Genomic DNA, 21,124 nt, shown 5'->3' on the forward strand with positions numbered 1-21,124 from the left:
TCCGTGTGATGTTTGAGCCAAATTACTTTGCTTGGAAAAATTAAGCAAAGATAAGTCTTGAAGATTGCTGATGTATAGCATAGGGAAGTTATTCAGTAAAAAATGACTCTTCAAAAATATTGGTTATTTTCAGCCTTTTAAAAAAAATTTCTACAGTTATAAAGAAAACCCAAGAGCATCCTAACCTTGTTTTCAGTTTGATTATGGAGTATGGCATGGAAATGTTATTTTTCTGCACTTTTTTAATGTAAAAACACATCCAAAGTCCAAAACTAAGCAAATACCAGTTCTCCAAAGGACAGATAAGCTTCCAGCAGTTGAATTCAACCCAGAAAGACATAGGTGCTTATGCCTCCAGTGCTGCCTGCACTATCTACAATTTATCATCTCTCTCAGCTACCTGGGGACTGAAGAGCTTTTGTAATCACAAACTTGCTAACTCTATTATACTAATGGACATACTGTCAAGCAGGCTCTCGAAATATTAAGATGAATGACCATTTTGTCAGTGACAGAGTAACTATAATTAATGACTTAATTTTTAAAAAGTTCCATGCATAATTACACATGCAGGTAGATGCAGATATGGGACTGCATCTCAGGTACATGTTTACTGAAGCAACCACTGAATTTTTATCATCACTATGGACACAGGTTAGAGTTTTGTGCTTATAGAGATCTTATACACTTTTATACATACATGTTCCAAACATATGAATAAAGCCACTCAAGACTGTTGCTGGAAACAAAGTATAGTCTTCTGATTTTGTGTTTTGAAGAATAGCTAAGAAATCAAATGAGATTAGAATAGAAAATTTCAATGGGCTTTTGATAGGATACTGATTTGATGCTTATAAAAATATATTTCATGTAATATATTTCACCTAACAGAAAAATAGATGCACAAATATCAAGAAGAAATACATATACAACACGTTTTCCTTAGTATATACAACAGAACCTCTTGACTTCTTCTACCAAAAGCACTTCTATGTTGACTACAGCCCATGTAATCTGGTATGATGAAACCACATATCATGTCTAGCTAGAAAGAAACACTCAATGTGTCACCATTTAATCAGGTTGACTAAGCACAATTCTGTTTGTTTGGTCAGCCATACATATACCTGCTCACATTTGTGTGTGGCAGTACCTGCAGTGTGCTCCTAGCATTGTCTTTTTTACATCACTGAAAGAAACTAAATCTTTACCTGCTACCCTCCACATTTCTATGATTTCCTACTATCTTTAGCAGAGCTTGCTGGAACTCAAAAACAGAAAGAAATTATGAAAACATTAATTTTCCTTGTTGCCAGATCTTCTGTCTGATCTAGTGCTACAGAAACCCTTCTCTACATTCACTCACAGTGAGAGATCTCTTGCTGCATGAGCAGAACCAGTGAATCCAGCAGGTTACTGCTGCAGCTAGATGCTAATGTACACAAGTGGAGTCACTGAAATTTGGCTCCAACATGGTGTTTGTTTACAATAAAACCCCACTCGTTTTCACAGGTGTGTTTATTCATCTCCTAGTATTCCAGCACTCCTGTCCCAGAGATGCAGAACAGAAATGCTGGAGCTGTAATTGCCAAAACTTACACTGAAGTTTGTGCAGTCTTGGCTCAGCATCCCAGGCATTCATCTCAATTTAGTCTTTAAACATGTATTCCCTTCCTTCTTGCATATAGCCATAAATACCAAAAGACCAATACCCAACCTTTGAAGACCATTTACTACCTAATATTAAAATAATCAAGTAGCAGATATGGAAAACAAAATTTCAGTCCAAATTTTGCCTAAGCCAGCCAGAAGTATAAGCAACTGAAAAGTTCCACATTAGGAAATACTAGGGAACTTTAATGACAACCACAAATACTTGGGTCATCTCTTTGACAACACATGCAGCATGATCCTACAGTTTTGCTATCTGTGCATTTCACTTTCTATTGCCATGGTATCTGCTGGCAATAATGCATTGCTATTAATGGGTTACGAAAGATGTCTGATATGATTTGCTTCAAACCTCTTCTATTTTCTCTGTAACTTATATTAGCAGGAGCTTTATTAAGCATCTGTTGCTTGGTGTTTTATACTAAATAATTCTTAGCTGCATCAGCGTGCAGGGAACCCAGGGACAGGATTCTTACTTTGTACCACCAAAATCCTTTACCAACTTCTTCACTTTCACTTAACAGAAGAGTAAATTTTTGGCTGCTCTTCCCAGCTTTACAGATTATGACATATTTCTCCTTTCACATCAACTGGCTTTATTTCAGCCTTATTTCATGTCTGCCCTATCAGCCTTTTTTACAAACATGTTAGGGTCAGATTACATTTTCAATAAAAAGAACTGGAGTTTAATTTACTATCACATTTAAAAAGTTCTTGCTATCAATTGCTATCAATATGATGTCATCTTGAGGGTTTTTTGATTGCTTAGCATATGACCTGTTGGACACTGTACATAACAAGCTTCACATTTGGTGAAGCTGAAATTGGAGAAGACCTATTTCTTCTTTTGCTCCTGTTTGAGTGCTCTTGCCCTAAGATGTGTCCAAAGGAAGGAGGAGCTTTCTGCCCTCCGGTTATAATTGTTCTTTATCATATTCTTGATGCAGAACTGGAGGCTTAGGCAGGGAATGCTGTCATCCTTCCTGCACATTTTTTACTTCAATGCATTTCAGCTCTTCTTGTGTTTTAAGTCACCAGAAGCCTTTAAGATACAAGCCTCAAGTAATCCAGTTAAATATTGGGAAAGTGCTACATAAGCATTAAATGCAATTGCTAGTATCTTCCAGGGGCTCCAAACAGCTCAGATCATTCTTAACTGTAATACAGCTTGGCTGCCACACAGGGCTGTATTATTCATCTCTGGAGGGAGATGTGTCCAGTCGACTTCATCCACTGCCAAATATGTTTATTTATTACAGCACTTCAGTACATTCCCTAAGCTCTTCTGTTCAATAGCTGGTGGAAGAGGCAGGATTAAAAGAATGCTTCTCAGCATCTTTGGCTATCTTTAAATTTTTCTTCAAAGACATGTAGACAGAAGCTACCCCATGGCTTTTAGAAGCAGAGATGATGAGTGATCCTCTTTGGCTGTAAAGTATACCTTGCAGCTGTCCCTGATTTTTACTTCTAAAGTTCACTACCCTTCTTGATCTCAATTGTAACTTCCCTGAAAAACTGAGGCAAGGAAATGTCAGGTAATAAAATAAGGCAACAACCTTTCAGAAGCAAGATTCTCTTTTTTTAAAAAAAAATCCACAACAAAAAGGAAGGACTTCATGGTTTAGTGCAAAATTTAACAGTATGTCTGCTTCCAGGCAAAACCATATTTATAATTTGTTTAAACAAGGAATTTTTCTGATGCTACAGATTCTTAAGGCGCTCTCTACATGGAAGGGTCAGAGAAAGCAAGAAGCCAAATGTCTTTAAAGGTACTCACTAAGTGAAAAGTAATGTGAAGCTTTTTTCCTCTTTTAACATATCTATAGGGACTGTTCTATCAGCCAAGAATACTAATAGGTTTTGCTATTCTAAACACAAAATCATCATGTGAAAGCACAAGTTTCCTCTGAATATTCTCTAAGCCCAGCCCTCTCCATCTTCATCATCCTTCCTTCTTGGATTCCTCCCCTAAAGGCAATCCTTCAGGTTCAAAGGAAACATATTACAACTGGGAACCCAAATGCAATGGGATTGCATTTATTTGACTTAGGAAATCAACCACCTTTTCAAAGAACTTACCAAAAGTATCTCATTCCATGATGTGGCCTTACTCGTACAGTTGGTCTTTTGACAAATAATCAAATTTTTCAAGTCTAGAATAGTTTAGGCGAGACAAAATCCACATGCTAGCATCATTAACCTAGATGCAGGTAAAAAAAGCACCAAAATGGAAGCATTCACCTGGAATCCCTAATATTTAGCATAATTCAAAAATATCTTACCTATATGTTTTTTCAAAGAGTGTCACTTCTTTTCCAAAGATGAAGTTAATTCTTATTAAGGAACAGAGGATCACACTCATGTGGTACAAGGAGCGTGAAACAATTGTCTGCTTAGAGGCTACTGCTCATTAAATTTTTTGGAAGGCTTATTTAAGATGAGATAGATGTATTGGATAAGGAAGATTAAAGAGGCTGTTGCTTTTCAATTACCACTAGACACAGCAGTATATTTGTGCTTCATGACACAGTCATTGTTGTGTAGATATGTAACTTGCCTCGACCTTTCACCCTCCCTTCTGTCCATCTGTACTTGGACTACAGCTGCATCTAAATTCAACATATTCACTGGGTAGGGATTACCTCACATTTTCTATGCATTGCACAAACATTAACTCATTAACCTTCATAATAGCCATGGGAGATTCATCTGAAACCTATTCAAATCCCAGTGGAGAATATAGGAAGATTCATCTTTGAATCAGGCTCACATATAAGTAAAGAAAAACATAAGATTCTGTTTAACATAAGATTACATAACAACCCAAACTTCAGTCAAGGTCAGTTTCATCCTCTCGATTGTTTACGGATGTTCCGACTCCTCTGGCTGTTTAAAACATTCCTGTTACTTCTGTTTCTGCTTACAACAGCCAGTGTTACAGCAAATCTCACAGAGAGGACAAGATGTTCAAGGCTCCTTAAGGTTTCATCTAACCATTTTTAATATTTGTAAAACAATGCTTATGCTCTGAGAAATGAAGATTTAATCAAAATCATTACTGAATGGACCAGGGTGCTTGGTTTGATTGCAGCATGTTTTAACCTATTCATTTCTAAAGCTGATTTTTGTCACAGAGTACAGAGTAAGGACAGAATATAATATTTTTCTAAGATATCAAAGCATACCTTTTCCATCAATACATAATCTTATAAGTGATTTAGTCACCTTAAAAATTATCCCAGCTATAGTTAATTAAAATGACCAATAGAAAAATCAGTGCAACTCAGTGCTATTTCTACTGTGATTACTTAATGAAGTTTTAAAAACTCAAAATGAACCCTATATTTAAATTATTAGGACTTAATATAAAGACTTATTTCTTTAAAGCTATGATAAGTTAATTATTTATAAAAGGAATAATATAACTGGAAGTGTTCAAGGCAAGTTTGAATGGGTCTTTCAGCCACCTGATCTACTGGGAGGTTTTCCTGCCTATGGTAGAGGGATTGAAATTAGATGATCTGAAAGGCCCTTTCTAATTTCTAACTCAAACTATTCCAGTGGCAGAAATCCTTAGCATAAAAACACTCTAAAAACTCCATTAAACCACAGCCTGTTCTTAAAGGCCACAAAGACAAGACATTGATTATGCTTGCTAAGGCATATCTCTTTGTGCCAAATATAGTTAAATTTTTCAGGTTCAGTTTGAAAATTCAGCATTTATTTCCCAAACAACTGCCACGAACTTCAAAAATCATGAGGGACCCAACCCATCCTGAAATAGACCACTGTGACTCTTTCTTTTAAATACTAGTACATAGGAAGAGGAAAACTTCAATTAGTATGTGCATTAAACTAAGTAGTATTGTCCCTCTGTACCTCCCCAAAGCCTTTTTTGGAATTCAAGAACCATAATAGGACTGAGAGAACCTGAGCTCAGGTTCAAAAAGAAAAGGTTCTCTTGGAAATTCTTCCAGCCACCTGGTAGCTGAAATGCTTTAAAATGTTCTAGCAGAACTTACAATCAGAGTCCTCCAGTAAACACAAGCCATGTTATCTAGGGTTTCCCTGCCAAAAAATCCAATTATGCAAAACAAACTTTCAACTAGAGGCCAGGTTTGAAAATGAAACAAATATTTGGAGGAACATAAAACACCTTTGCAAGAAGAGCTTGTCTGTTTCTGCACATTCTTCCTACTACTCTCTTTTATTGCAACAATTCTTCATTCCCTTCTTGTTCATGATGACTGTTTTGGGAAATTTTGAAATTTCTCCAGTACACAGTTATACAACAGGTAAGGGGCTTAGGCAGAAGAACATGCTGTAAAAATCCTTCTGTTGGACGATCTGTATTTCTGACTCATTGGAAAGAATTGTGCTCATTAGAAGGAGCACAAAAAACTGACCATAAAGTATAATAGGATTTATTGAAAAACTCATATACATCATTTGCAAGCCAAACACTGTATCACAAATATCAATAAAGGCAACTTTCAACTCTGAGCAGCTGGTAAAATTGATTTGATTAGTACTTGAATAAGTAGATTGATGTCCCCCTGCAAATCCTAGTTTAAGATTTTATTCTCACATATTGCCATGAAGAAAATTATTAATTTGTCTATAACAGAACTTTGGCAGATTGGATGACCTTGACTCACAGTGTAAGATGCTGTCCTGGCACAAACACGGGATTGCAATTTTAGACAACAGCTTTGACTTTAAGCTACAGAATTATGGAACCTCACAGGGGTAGGAGGTTCTGCTTGATTTAATTCACTTTATTTTGACTTTTCTCATGCATCCAAACTTCTCAAGGAGTGAACTAGATGGTTGCTGTATTATCTGACAACTGCAGCTACATGGTATTGAGAAGAATTTCAGCTGCATATTTTTTTTTATGATAAAATTTCACTATACAAAGTTCTTAGGACTTTTCATCTACTAGAATCCAAAACACCATGCACAGCTTTATATTCTCCTTCAGATCTTCTGTATTAACTTGGTACACACTTGAGAGGCTTATCTTTTACAGAAAAGAACATTATGCAGCTTCAAGAAATTTTCTAATACTTTTAAGTCACATTGGTCAAATTATCATGAGACACAAAGTGTCAGACTAATAATACAGAATCTTAAAGTAACAGGCTAAATGGAAAGCATTTATGCTAAGCTACCATTTACATAATATATTTTTTCTTTATCACTAGTGTATTTGATACAAAAATAGGTACTATAATAATGGTAAAACCCCCAACCCTTTAGGGTTGGTCATTTTCATCTTAGCCTGGGCTTGATTTGTGCTTAAGCTAAAAAGAAGAAATCAGTTCTGGATTCCATTTACACTTTCCTGTTCAATGACACACATGACATTGAGGTTTTTCCTCATCTGGTTTTAGCTGGAAAAAGAAGATCACAAAGAAATACAAATTATACCAGATGAGCCCAAGGCACACTACATGTGCTTCACATTTCAAATGTTAAATAATTTAGATCACACAACTAATGAGAAAAAAATTTTGCAAACTGGTTAGGCGGGCTCAAGTGGGATTAAGTCTGAAAACAGACAAGACAACAGACAGGACAGCAAATGAACATGAGCTACTAAGGCTACAGAAGAGTTAAGGAGAAGATGGAATACTGCTGCTTTCAAAGAGGAGTAATTGTTTTATATTAGTGAGACTATAAAAGTTACTCATTAAAAAGCAAAATGCACTATAGCCAAAATGAAGATTACAGGAAGGGATAAAAGCCAATGTTTAATTTTTATACCAACTTCTAGTGCCTGACTTTGTTTTATCATTAGTGTTTACTTCTTTATTTCTTCAAATATCAGTGACAATACTGTAGTGGATATTGGAAGAAATGCTGAAGCAAGATTTCACTAGGGTCACAAAATTTGTTTAATGTGTAAACAGTTTTCTTACTTAAAAAGTGAGTCTCACTCACTATAGCTGAAACAAAACCACTTAAAAATCTGTCTGGAAACTGTCACCTACTAGGTGGATTCAAAGCAGGAAAGTAGGCCTGGTGCAATGAGGAATTACAGAAATATGATGGAGGAAGCAGTCTCACAACTAAAAATGGCCATTTTGTTCACAGAGATTCAGCCCCAAACAGATTGCATGGAGTCCTTTACTGCATACAAATAAACAGAAATCTGGCTGAACGTTTATGCTTTCCCTTCTTTGGCAAGAAAATACAACAGCTATATGAACCTTGCAATAAATACTGCCCCATTTCCTGAAGCAGCTGCCTCTGGCCACCAAGCAGATCCTATTAAACCCTTTCTCCCCTCTCTCCCCAGCAAGGCAGCAGTTCCAGCAGCACAAACTGCACCCAGTGAGAGCCCATCCTGCCCCAGGAGCTGGCACTGTCTGGGGCTGACTCTCTGCCAGGGAATCACAGTGAAGCCTCTTCACTTTCCTGTCTATTGCACTTTTCTGTAAAGATGATGATGATGGCAATAATACCTTTTTAATAAAAAAAAAAAAAAAAGGGGAATGATAAGAGCTGCAAATGATTTATACAACATTCTGATATAATGGGGAGCAACATTTAAGGGTAAAGTGCATTTCAGTTATGTCAGCTACAAAAAATAGATCACAAAAGCACATTAGAGCTTGCAGGAACAATTTTTGCTAATTATTGGTGGAGAGAGAATGAGGAAACTGGCCTTCCAATATCCATCACTAATGAGACTCAATTTAGGCCTTTTACATAATCTGCTTTTGAGAGCAAAGAAAATCCCCACCCTATCTGATAGATATATACTGGGATAAATTTCCCAGAGAGATTTGCCTCAATCATGAAAGCAAGCAGAATGTTAAGACTTTGATGTGAAGATGGAGGCTTAAGATGAAAATCACTCTACAAATTAAAAACCATGCCTTCTAAAATAACAGTTGGAAAAATTTCTAAAATCAATACAGAATGAATGATTGATAATGGTGTCTCAGACAAGAACCTAGCCAATGCTTTTCCTGGGCACAATTGTTATAAGCTTTTGAAACTGCTTATAAGCTCTGAATTAACTTAATTTGAAGTAATGTGCTAGTTTGACCTTTTTTCCCCAAAAGAAAAATTACACACATAAGAATGTACCTGTGGACAACTGTGGTTAAGTGAATCAGTCCCTTATGTGTAAGCATTAGAAGAAATTTAAGAGTGTTCTTATAATATTTTTTTGTACCTTTGCTAATCAGATACTACTTGACCATGTTTTACAAAACCAAACCCAGCAGTTCCATCAAGCTCATAATGAAGGCACTGCTCTTTCTTGGCTATCTAAAAAAACACGTTTCTACAATTTTCAGCAAATCAAATGAACCTGAAACAAATTATTTAATTAACTCTACACATTGTAAGGTCCAAACAGAGTATGATACATTAGAAACAGGCTATGATTTAGAAAACCTTTGTTCATGAAGTGGCCTGAATGAAGTCAACCTCAGCGATTTTTCTTTAAAATCCCTTGAAATATTTATTTCATGCAAACTCAGGTAAATTGAGCATTTTTGAGTTTTACTATATGGATCTGTGGGTTGGTTTTTTTCCCTAGTGGAACACCACATGAAAGTTGTTTATTGTTAGAGTTCAGAACCAAAAACTAAAAGCAATTAATGAAAGTGCAGTAGAACTAAAATCACTGAGCTAGCTCAGCTCAGCTATAGCTGCTAAGCAATTGTTATGTTATCTTACTTGTAAAGTGTTATCTGTACACATACACATCTTTTCTCCATGTCATCCCTGCATGTCCTTGCATATCATCCTGTACCCTTTGCTACTGACCAACACCTCCACGGGAAAGCAAAAAGACCATAATAAATTTTTATTTGTTGCTATTGAAGTTTTAGCTGATTAAGATATAGGATGACATGATTTGACCTCCCATTAAGAAATGTGAGCAAGTGTTGCTTTTCCAGACAAATTATCAATAACATTTTAATTAAGGTTTGATTGAGCCAAAGCAATTATCACATGGCAGCAGGTAGTGAGCAGTGAAGACCTGGGGGTATCATTCTTTCCCTGCAAGGGCTGGAAGAAGACAGGGTAATTACTATTGGCAAGGCTAATCTTCCAGTCTTCTAACCTCAGGCATGCTCAGAGAGACAAATCCCACTCAGCATTCCTTGTCGACAAATTGGCCATTTACATAAACATGTTTTTTCACCAACATACGCTATTGTAGTAGATTTCCCAAAGATGGCAGCAGGCCAGACACTTACTTAGCAGCCAATGCTCATGTCTTTTGCATAAACATATGTGCTTTTCTAGCCTTTACATATAAGTCTGGAGACTAAACCTCACCAAGGGCAAGTGGAGCTTTGGGTCAAAACCTGCTGATGCGGGTCCCTGCCTTTGAAGTCACTCCCTATTATCATAACAGCACACAGCTATAGTGCTTTTCTCACCCCTGGACATTTCCTGTCCCCCCAAGGAAACTTTGAAGGCTTTTGGAAATAAAATTACTGCTAGACAGACCATACACAATTTTTTTACATACTGGTTTAGCTGTCCAAAAGCATTACTTCAACACTGCATCTACATTATCCACACAAAGCAGTAACCCGTGGCGTGCCCTGCCCAGGTTGTTTCAACACAGCGTTTACATTTGTTCTCCAGACACCAAACCCAAGCTGGAGAACGGTGTTATTCCATTCACACGTTTTATTCACATGCAGATGTCTTATTTATTACTGTTCACCCCCTTTCCTCTCAAAGATCAGACTGACTCCGTTCACAAGGGATGGGAGCACCCTGCCAAGATGCTTATCTGCAATGAGACTAATGTAGATTAGTGCATTAACAATTACTGATAATAGTGACTGCCCACCCAGTTCCTGGATATTTCTGTGGTCTTTGACTTGGATCTTTTCTGCCTGAACTTGTTCTGTGCTTTGCAAGGAAACATGGTATTGGGGAAATAAAATAAAATTAGAAAAAAAAAATCCCTGTATCTACCTTTTATTAATTATATTAATTTTCCCCCTCTTTTCATTCTTATTTATTTTTTTTAAAACAAAGCAAACTCAAATGCTGCAGTATAAACTAAGTGGATAAACAAAAATACTGACTGACTGTAGACAGATTTTTTTAGCAAATGACCTCTGTCATGTCCTTCAAACATTTTGCAGGCTATCCCTGCTGATGAACAGCTATCACATCTCACAAGGCTCCATCACACAAGAAATAGGATATCTAATTATTCTGCATCTATCACTGGAATGATCTAAGCTTGAACTAAGAAATAACCACCGTGACATCTTATTTAATAGGAGATATATTTAAAAAATTATCTTTATAAGAAAGATTTCCTTGTAAAAAATCAAAAAACAAAACACAGAAACCAAAAAAAGAAAATAAAACATTTCTGTACATCCAATTTAACATTCTGCATCTTCTCAATTATTTCACAAGGAAAATTGCAAATGAATTTGCAAATTGTGATTACATTCTTCCAAAGGCTAAAATTCCAATCCTCATATGTGGTCTTTTCTGCTTTGCTAAGTACATTTCTCTAAACGTTCCTGACTCTCACTGCAGGTCAGGGGAAATATTGTTAGTATTTATCACTCACACAGTGTCAGAAAGAAACAGTAATGCACTTCCTACAGACAGATGGATGCTATTCTGAAGGGCATAAAATCAAAGTAGGTAAAGAAATAAAAAGAGAATGGATAAAAGCATTCCTAAGCTCAGTACACATTTTGTTGTCTCAACTATATTTGCTTTTCCTTCCACATTTCTTTGCAAATAAAGTCATGGCTTGATAAAGGTGGGCAGCAATGTCTACAAACCCTGCAATATACACTTCTCTCTGGTATCATCCATGCTGAGACTAAATGGTGGAACAGTATCCCAGTGAATATCTGAATACATTTCCAGGCTGCCTCCTGCCTCAAAACCCCTTCTCTTTTATTTCTTACATGACTAAGGATTTTACCTACACTTTAGACTATAAAACCAAAAAAATCACTGAATTAGTTTTTGATTCCAAAAAAAGAATTGTAGAAATTCATCATGGTGAGCAGTGTAACAAGACTTTGAATACAGGTAGTCCTGCAAGGAGCAAGGACAAGGACTCAACATCCTTATGGGTCCATTTCAACTTGGGACATACTCTGAGACTCAACAAGTGAAAATGGAAAAAGCAACTAACTGAAAAATGCATTTATTAAACTTCACCTGACAGTTCAATTCCTTTTGTCCTTGAAAAGTTTAGTTATAGCTTAAAGATGACAGCTGTAGATTTCCCTCCAAGGGGTTTCAGAGCTTTTCTCTCAATATATTCATCATGCATTTGCAGGGCTGATACAAAGATTACTCTTTCTCATATTTGTTGTCAGATACCAATAACATGGATTCTAGTAAGTCTAAGGACTGAAAGTTTTCACTCTGTCCCAGTTCATTACAGGGTCTCCCTGATGTTCCTTACAGTCTCCTCCCAGCCAGGGAGGAAGGGATAACACATTGGCTGCTCATAAACCCTGTTTATCTATTTTCGAGAATAGTTCTGAATTTTGACATTACATTACTGCACTAATGAATTCAGATGAAACCTTCACAACAGATATCAAGTGAGAATTGAAAAACTTTTGCTGCCAGGTTCCCAAGCTGACCAAGGAAAATACCCTGGGAGGTTCTTCAAGGGCACCAGAGCCCCCAGGTCTGTAGAAGCACAGGTCAGTGGGGCAGCATCCTGCACTGTGGCCTCAGTGCAAACCTGATTGAAATACCTGATAAAATCTCCTCTGGCCTGAATGTTACAAACAGTGCTGCTTCATGGGCTGCATAATTCAAAACCATAGGGAATGATATTCTCTCCCAAACCAAGCATCATCTCATCTGTGACAAGTACAAGTAGATGGCATTAGTTACTACACAGTTCCTGGAGCTCTTCATTTACCAGCATGGCTGTAATTAACCTTCCCACAAACACATTGCTGTTGCCCTGGGAATCCACCCTGGACATGAAGACAGTTCCATTCTGTGCTGTATATGCCAAGGAAAAGTTACCAAGTTGTGTTTCTGAGAACTGCTCCATCACAAGGGGTGTCAGAGCAGTTGTGAGCACCTTGGCAAGAGATGGGACAACAGCTCCAGAGGAAATTCATGACTGGTCTAATGAAATTAAGGCCACGAGGGGTGCCAGGGAGCTCAGAAAGCCATGTCACACCAGTTCAAATCTCCTTTCCTCCCACTTCTCCAGAGTAAACAATCACTGCAGAAAATAAAAATCTCAAACCAGGGGGAGAGAGTGCAGGAGAGCACCCTCCTGCATTTCCACATATAAATGATATAATACTAAACAACAAATTAAAAACAAACAAATGAACAAAAGAATTAGTACTTTAACCTAATCTACAATAGGCACAGAAATTCAATAGCACTATTTATTTTTAAAATTAATGTAGTAGACTTATCTGAGAAAACAAGAATCATAAAATCTAAACAGAATAGCACCTTACTAGATAATACTTAGTTTTCACACCACAATTTGCATTATAATAATCCCCTACTTTCTTCTCAGAAAGGATTTCTAAAGACCAACATAATGAGATTTACAATTTATTGTATTTGTAATTGTACATTACCGTATGAATCTCCAGCATTATTTAAATTTGTCAAATAATTTTTATTAGTAGCCTAGGAAGCCTTTAATTCAATATTAATTTACATTTGTCAAATAAAGAACTAAAATATATTTTGAGTTGCATTATCTTTTCTTTTTTTAAAAATTGAGTTTTTCTATTCACTAATTTTCAGAATTCAGTGTCCATTAGATCATCATTAGATCATTAACTCCTTTGGATCCTAATACACTATTAATGAAATAAGAAGAAAAAAACCCAATTCATTTGTTGATATGAGAAGGACTTTCTAACATAAAACATTCTAAAAAGTACTAATGATGTGTTCCTCAAGTTTCCAGACATATTTCACCAGACATATTTAGGGAGGTAAAAAAGCACCCAGGCATCCAAAACTCAAAGTAAGCAAAATGTAAGCAATTTTCACTGCAACATCTCCCATATCTCATGGTCCCTTAAGAACTTCAGTTTTCTCCTGCGGAAAAAATAAACCTGTAAAGGTTTTGAGTTTGCTGTTGCACACTTGCTGACCTTCCTCAGCTCTGTCTGTAAATGCACACCAGCTCCATCTAAGACTCACAGTCAGGCATCTATGGGTCTAAAATTTGTATCTGTTAATCTGGGAGATGTCCATGCCAAGCATGGACAGCAAGAAGCTCAAAAAGGTGGAAAACTAAGAGCAGAAGACAGTGGTATTGCTCACATTTTCCTAACAGCATGTGATGGCTGAGCACTCTGCCTGGGAAGTGCAAGACCTGATACTACTTCTTTTCCTGAAAACTACTTATTTATTGTTGTAGAAGAATAGGAATATAAAATCATAAAGAAAAGTCAGACAGAAGTTGCAGTGTGATGTCTGAGCTGTGCTCTCTCCTGCCAGACAAATGTCTATCCCAGGAACACTCCAGTCAGACCACAGACACATTTTTGCAGGCTTTGTTCACATTTTCCTGACAAATGGCTCACAGGCAATTCAATAGCATTAAGCACAATTCAGTTTTGCAATGGCAACACCAATAGTTGGGAACTGCAGAAAGGGCAGCAGCAGGTTATCAAGGGCAGCAGCAGCTGGAGGGGACTGTGTGTGAAAGGCAAACAGCAGGATGGAGGTACTGGGATCTGCCTGATTTGGAGGAGCTGGCTCTGAGCAACCAGGGATCACAGCTATTTGGGCTGCAGATGGTTAAAGATCTCTTTCTTTCTCTTCCCCCAAACCATGTTCCTTCAGGGGTCTCACTCTGCCCTTACTTCCCCATGACACTGCTGACAGTCTGCAGCTGCTGCTGCACCTTTGCATTACCTCCAGCAGCCCCAGGCAACTGGCTCCTGCTTTCAGCTGGCCAGACACTCCAGCACAGCCCACATCTTGCACACCTGACAGTCCTCATTGTTTCATAAAGAGGAAGGTGAGACTGTGGGCTCCATTCCTGGAGCTGCATATTCAAAGCACAGCTGCAATGATGTTCAGCAGTACTTTAAATCTGGGAGAGCCCAGGTCATCTTCAGACCTGCTGGGTGATACAAAAGGTTTTGAGGGAATGAAGGTGAGGATGCCTCACTGCCCTTTTAGGGCATTCAAAACTTGTTTAAGTTAAAATGAGCATTGGTTTTCTGCTCTTTTTTTGTGTTTCTTCTGCTAGGGACCTGCTCCCATTTTTACAGCACTCAATAGGAAGAACTGTAATGACAACAGTTTCTTTGAACAGGCTATTTGATATTGACCTCAACAACGGTGGATCAGGCCTCTCTCAAGCAAACACATACATTAATTTTTGCCCTTCTCAGTACAGAAAAACCAGCTACAGCAAAGAGTTGAGTCTCTGTGACAAAAATAAAACTGGAAGAAAATATGCTATTTCCATGTTCAAAAATACATGAAACACTCAAACCCATGATGAGTGCCATCACCTTGATTACCAAAAGATGTCCTTTAACTTTTAATTATTCTCATGCTTCTGAAGGTTTGGGTACAAAGCCTGTCACAGCTGAGTTTTTCACAGTTGGATATGTTTGTATATGTCCACTGTGTTTATGCATTAAGCACTGTTAATGTCCTGTACCACTAAGTAACTTCTGCAGTTTAAAATCAAAACATCATTATCAATTTTTGCTTTCCTCAAGTCACTGCTGTAATAGTAATCCAAGAGGGGAGGCAGAGCCTGTATTTCAGAGATCCTCCACTAAGGAACTGCATGAAAGGCACTTAGCTATGTCTTACAACTGCTTTTATCACTTTGAGTACTGAGCAATCTTTTACTGATTACTCCTGAAATAAAAGTCCTGGAAAGCCCCTGGACCTCTGTTTAATGTTAAAAGTTAACATTTGGCCACTGTAACTTTCCAAATTGCAGCAGTTTTTTCTTTTGAGATTTCTATGTGTTCTTGCCACCATGCAATCAGATACTTATAGCAGACACTAGAAAGCCTAAAGAAAATTAGACACTGGACAATGAACTTTTCTGGGTTACTTTACACAACTTTTCCTTGTGATTCATCCAATTAATTTGGGGAAGAAAAAAATCCCCAAAAAACCGACAAAACTGCCAAACATTTCACCCCCTCAAAACCCCCAGACACAAAAAAAAAAAAAAAAACAAAACCAAAAACAAAAAACCCAAAAAAACCCAACAACAACGACCAACAAAAAAACCCGCACACAACTGTGTAAAATTATCTCAGATCTTAAAGAAAATTGGAGATGACATCATCTGAGCTCACCTTGCAACACCATCCTACTACAGGACTGAGCACATTCCTGAAATTTGGATTTTATAAATTATGCATACTGCACCCTGCTAGAAGATACAAATACAATCCCTAGAATTCAGAATTTCCAACTAGCTAAATCACTATATTTCTTTAAACTTACATTCTGAACTTAGAAATTTCAATTAGTGCAAACTATGGTGTACAAATAAGCTGAGTACAGGAAAATATTCTAGGTTTCTGCTTTGACTGTATTGAATTCATGAACTTGCCAGTGAAACATCACTAGCAATAGATGTTTGCTTACCAAAATTAAACCAATCTAATTAAGAATTTACTGACATAACACTGCAGTGCTTTTTTGAAGCCATGTGTGCAGTGTCTCTTTAAAAGATGCCATAAGAATTTAAGATATCATAATATAACCCACTGTTTCTCAGTCCAGGACTTGAAAATGTGTCCTACTTCTGGAAATATTTTTGCTGCTATTTTTTTCCTGTGTGTTCCCCACTTCTTCATCACTTGGGTTTTAAAAATTTATTGCTTATTTTCTATTCCTCCAAATGCCATTTTCTATCACTCCCTGCTGTCTTCCTCTGCACTTGTCTGGAGCTCAGAATTGAAATGGATTATCTGAACTCAGCACTGTCTCCAGCAGAGTCACCATGATGACAAAATTCAAGGAAATAAAAACATCTCAGTCACTGATTAGTCAGAGAAAAGGGCCAGACAAGACAGGTGGGGAGGAAAGGGAGATGAGCCCATATTTATTTAAACCTCCCAAGTGAGTCACAATGAATAAAACCCTGAGCCCAGCTGAAAATAGGAGCTCAGGAATCAGGAATTATATACCTCAGCAAACATATTGACAGTGTTTCCCATAGAAATATTTTGCCTTGAAGCACAACAGAGTTGCAAAGAGACTGTTTCTGAGTTGTATTTTAGAATATCTCCCTGAAAAATACACAGCAACACATCTTTACAACTCACCTGTTTGTCTTAATTCACTAAATTAGTCCACAACATGAAGGCATTTTGGGTTCTACTGTTGTGTAAAAATGATGGAGACTATTTCTAAAACCAACCACAATCATGTAGCAATAGACTCCTCAGCCTTGTCTGGAAAGAAAGCTTTGGATAAAGTTATAGGCTGCATCCCTTTTCTCTAAAGGAATGTCAGTGCTGTGCACTGCAATGATGAAGGGGAAAAAGGAAAAATAAGAAGGCACTGAGAGGGAGCAGCACTGATTCAGTATCAATTCAAAAAGCAAACTAACAAAACACAAAATGTTTTGGTACAGATGTATAGCTTAGTACTAGACTTTGTCCCAAAATAGACAACTTCCAGACATAACAGTCTAACAGTTCCAGGAAATCACTTTAATAAGTATTTTCTTGTTTGGTTGTTACTGACTTATTTTTTTCCATTAAAATTATAGATATGCTGAGTTACAGAAATCTCTATAATAAAATTACATTTCAACATTAAAATAAGTTATTTTAAAACCTAAACAAAATGCCTGCAATGAGCAGGAAATACCCCTTACTGAAGAATAGCTGCTATTACTATTTCATCTATTTCAGCTGATGTCTTCTAATCTTTATATGTACTATCCAAAGTAGTTCTACAATTTATATATTATATGGCTCATAAATCACGTTTTAGTATTTTTTTTCTGATTTAATAATCTAATATTTTAATAATGCTCAGAGCATCTTGCAAACAGCCTACAGACTCCAGACAAGCTCTCTTCAGCTCACTGCTGACAGTCTGAGATCTGTATTCTACAAAGACATTCAGTGGACCTTCAGGCCTAAGATTTACTAATTTATGGACTTCCCTTAAAAAGCAGTTACAGCTTTCTCCAAACTGTTTCAAGTTTGAGGGATCTGGACTGATGGGCCAAGGCCAATTTTAGGGGGTTCAACAAGGCCAAGTGGTGGTTCCTGCCCTTGGATCACAACCCCAGGCAGCACTACAGGCTGGGGCAGAGTGGATGGAAAGGGCCCAGCAGAAAAGGGACCTGGGGGTGCTGGTTGACAAAGCTGAGTAGGAGCCAGGTGTGCCCAGGTGGTCCAGAAGGCCAATGGCACCTGGCCTGGATCAACAATAGTGTGGCCAGCAGCACCAGGGCAGTGATCACCAGTCTCTTCCCCAGGTAACCAGGGACAGGGCAAGAGGGCATGGCTTCAAAATGCACCAGGGAAGGTCTGGACTGGATATTAGGAAAAGTTCCTTCAATGAAAGGGTTATCAAGCAGTTGCCCAGAGAAGTGGGGGAATCAAGTCCATGGAAGGGCTCAAATGTGTAGATGTGGTGCTTAGGGACGTGGTTTAGTGGTGAACCTGGAAGTGGTAGATTTATAGTTGGATAAAGGCAGGTTTTGGATGGTTTATGGATTATTTTAGAGGTCGTTTCTTGCCCTAATAATTCTATAATTCCATGATTCTAGGTCTCATACTCTTCATTAATCATAAGTCACTCCCTCTACCATAAAATGGTTTGAGTTTGACTCGATAACTTGGTGAATTCCAGTGGTCAAAAGCTGTCCTCCTTCAAAAAAGAGACAGCTCTGTCACACTTCATAAGAGTATTCTTTTTTTTTTTTTTTAATACATAGCATAAAAATGGTAGGGAAGCCTCCTCCTCTTTTCTTGATATCTTATTGAGTGGGTGTCATTTAATGTCATTCTTTGGATAGATTTTTCTCTTCGGCACAAGCATTTTTTTATGAAATTTCCTTTATATCTGTTATCTCCTGGGATATTCTGCTCTTACCATTCACTTAATACCACTTTTCTTAACCTTTACAAATGAAAAAGGTCCTCCCAATGGTGTGAAAAGCATTGGATTGGGATGACAGTAAAGACTGGTGTTCAATACCATTCACAAATTAACAGGCAACTAATAAATCACAACAGTATTACAATAGTATGCAGGAGAAATATCCCTGCTTTGGGTGATCAATATGAAGAAACACAAGTGAATAGCAGAAAATTACCAAAACTTGATGGATTGACAGGCCTGTTCTAGAATAAGGAAAGAAAAAGGAAAGTTAAGTCCAAAGGAAGAGATCAGGTCCAACACCTAGGGGTGAGAGTGACAGCCATGCTATTATACAATCAAGTCTTAACATTATTGTTAGCTCAGAAAAGATCCAGAAGAAGATACTTTCTAAAAGTGGTAATTCAGACAAATTTTCAGCCATATATCTAAGCCAGAGTTGGTGAAATCTGAGAGAAAACAAATGAAGAGTAAGAGAGAGTCCACCATTAGAACCAGAAAACCAAGACTGAAAACACAACTTTCAGTCAGTTCCAAAGAACTGGAGACAAAGTTTGGGAAAATGTCCAGCAATAGTGGCACAGATGGCTTCAAACAAAGATCATGTTCCAACTGCTTATTCAGATGCAAAACATAGGACAAGCCAGATGTAACTGCTAAGATATCAAGAAAAGTTTATCATTTTCAAGTTCTCTATTTTTGGACATCTACTGAAGGTTTTCATTCTGCTAACAAAGTTTACTGTCATTTTTTGGTCTAACTTTGCCAATTTAATTTCAATAAGAATTTGAGACATCAATATTAATTTAGTTTTCCCAGAGTTTTTTTTTTTATTACTTGAGGAATCACTGATTCACAAATTTCTAATGGAAAGGATCATCACAACTCCTAGCCTGGATTCAGCACAGTAAGGACTATGTGATATCACTTACTATTCACAAGTTCAGCTAGTATTAGTTTACAGTATTTTTTACATTATAGAATAAATCAATAGTTTCAAACTAGGCATCTCAAGAGGTGAAAGTCACAGCCCATTAAAATTTGCATGCAATCTGAAATTTAAATTGCCTGGCCAAGCATTTCTGGAAAATACCTCCTCTTACCATATACATAAATTGTAGTTACACCACAGTCACATGATATCTTAGTATTTCTTTGGAAAAAAAAAAGACTGCACTACTTAAAATTCTTTAAAATATATATATTCAAAACTCCCCCAAATATGCAGCTTTCAGTATAAGTATTGCCTAATTTGTCACAATTTGGATTTCTTTACTATGCTGCAAAAGGATCCAGCTCTGCATGAACTCATGAGCTGCAAAGTGAACCACAGGTAACTGAAAACTGTCATCTAAATGACAAATCCATTAGATACTACCAGAGATTACTTGTGATTTTTACTCATTTGAGAGGTCTACCTCTACAGTTAAAGAAAAAATGTTGGCATTCAGTCTATGTACCTCTCGCTGACTGTCTTAGTCAAATGCAAAAAAAAGAGATGAAAATCTCTCCTGGCTGTGAAAGAAAAAAAAATATAAAATTATTTGGGTTGAGGAGAAGGGCATATTGGGTACAACCTTTAATTGCTGGCATTAAATGCTGATAAGGTTTTAGTGCAGCATTTGCTGAGGAGCCATCCCCAGGATGCATAACAGCATCTGTGAATGAAGGTGTATGCTTAGAAATCCCAGTAACAACTCACAGAATTCAGTGAAAACACACTGGAGAGTGTTAACCTGACAGGGCTGAATCACTTCATTTTCACCTGCCCTCTGAGCTGGTGCTGGACATTGCAAGCACACACGTGGCACATCTCCAGCACCTTTCCTCCTCTCTGCAGCTCCCACAGCCCCACAGCTGCAGCTGTCACACACCCACCGCTCACTTGCCTCATCAGTTCTTATTTTCCTGATAAATGATTTGGCTATGCTCAGGTTCTGATTCTTCCTGCTGTTCCCATCTGTCTTCTCTCAGCCCTCTTGCCTTATCAAAGGCCCAACAGAAAATCTATCAGCAGCCAAGTGTAAAAATATCCCTCCAGCATAGTGATACATTTTCCCATTCTTCTAATCCATCAGCAAAAATGGTCGATGTTCAGTATGATGTGGCTTGAACCCAGCTGAAGATATAAGGGTTGATATCAGGATATTAACCTGATATATTAACCTATCATTATGGATCCAGATTCCAAATCAAAAATCAAATCAGATAGCATCCAAATTCCTACATATCTTTTGCAGATGTGATGTCATACAAGCTGTGTTATTCTCATGCCCATAAGGAATTGAAACTTCTTTGACTTCTCTCCAATACACTCCTTTTAATTGAAGCTGTACCTTCTGCCAGTAGGAAAGTTGTTAAGAGAGGAGAG

At 37.4% G+C, this 21,124-nt stretch overlaps 1 protein-coding gene across 5 annotated transcripts in view; it reads right to left on the minus strand.

Annotated features, from left to right (window-relative positions):
• Positions 1-21,124, minus strand: part of SORCS2 (sortilin related VPS10 domain containing receptor 2) — a 530,132-nt gene that overhangs the window by 133,153 nt on the left and 375,855 nt on the right. The gene's annotated exons all lie outside the window — the stretch shown is intronic.

This window comes from Erithacus rubecula (genome assembly GCF_903797595.1).
Source record: "Erithacus rubecula genome assembly, chromosome: 5".
NCBI classification, from domain to species: domain Eukaryota; kingdom Metazoa; phylum Chordata; class Aves; order Passeriformes; family Muscicapidae; genus Erithacus; species Erithacus rubecula.